The sequence below is a fragment of the Lynx canadensis genome, chromosome A3, assembly GCF_007474595.2.
Source record: "Lynx canadensis isolate LIC74 chromosome A3, mLynCan4.pri.v2, whole genome shotgun sequence".
Lineage (NCBI taxonomy): Eukaryota > Metazoa > Chordata > Mammalia > Carnivora > Felidae > Lynx > Lynx canadensis.
Window position 1 is genome coordinate 72,821,923 of NC_044305.1, and position 1,240 is coordinate 72,823,162.

The 1,240-nt window shown below is 34.5% G+C and overlaps 1 non-coding gene across 1 annotated transcript; it reads right to left on the bottom strand.

Moving 5' to 3' along the window:
* Positions 1-666: 666 nt before the first annotated feature.
* Positions 667-772, bottom strand: LOC115511369. The gene has a single exon (XR_003968030.1). It is a non-coding gene; the product is annotated as a small nucleolar RNA SNORA1 (small nucleolar RNA).
* Positions 773-1,240: the final 468 nt, after the last annotated feature.

Consider the following 1,240-nt stretch of genomic DNA (forward strand, 5'->3'; position numbering starts at 1 on the left):
AGTAAGTTCTGGCCAATGAGATATAAGCAGAAGTGTTGTATGAAAATTACAGAAAATATCCTTAGAGAGGATATGCCCATCTTCTGCTCTTCTTCCTGCTAGCTGTTACCGCAAATGTAAACACTGAAGTTTGATTTGTCATCTTCAACCATGAGGTGGAAGATCTGTACTGAATGTAGTATAACAACAAGATAAAAGGATTCTGAGCAGCCGACCATTTCTTTAAGCTGCTATACCTCCAGACTTTTTATGAGAGAAACTTTTTATTTTTGTTCTTTTTAAAGTCAATTTTTAAGGAATTTCACATGTGATTCCTTCTACTGCCAATCACTTTGGTTCCTCCAAAGTCAGAATCATAATCTTCAAAACAGCCCCTTTAAAAAGAACTTTTGTTCAATCCGCAATTGTCACTGTCAGTCAGTCCACAATTGTTTCTTTTGGGCTTCTTTTGATCTCCACTTGAAAATGGACATACTTCAAAAATTCCTCCCTGTAATCTTTGGAATCCAATTTCTTCAAGCAAATTACTTTAGGGCCCTAGAAGTCAAACTGTAGGAAGCACATTGATTGCTATTTTGGCAAATGACCTAAAATATAAGTATTCTTTAATTGCTTTTAATGTTGAAAAGTCTTGTTACTTCCACTCTACCCCATGGGCCTAGCAGAAAATGTTACAGGTCTCATTGTCACCACTGCAATAAACTTGCTGTGATGGAAGAAGCATAACTTGTATTTCAATGTAGCCACAAAATCTCTACCTTTTTAAATGGCTTATTTGGGGTCCTTAGTCATTTGCCATTAAAATTCATTATAATTGTCACAAGTGCTAAACAATGCCATTAGGTTCTTTAATGCTAAGAATGTCTGTTGCCTTTACACTTACACAATTTAGCTGTGTATAATTCTGATGTTATACTTTGCTCCTCTATCAGTATATATAGATACTATTTCATTTTTTCTGGCATTGGAGGTTGCAGGGCAGATAGCTGAAGCCAGCCTAATTTCTTTCCGTACCCATCCTCCATTTTTGTTTCTGGCTAGATCAAAAAACATTCTTTTCCAATCTTCTATTAAAAAAAATTCAAACATGAAGAAAAAGTTAAAAAATAGCTAGATTTAGCAATTGCTAATATTTGCTTTATTTGCTTTATTTCTCCTTATGCATATGTGCATGTGTGTGTTTGTATGTATACAGATAACACTTCTTTCTGAATCTTTTGAAAGTAAGTTGCCGACATAA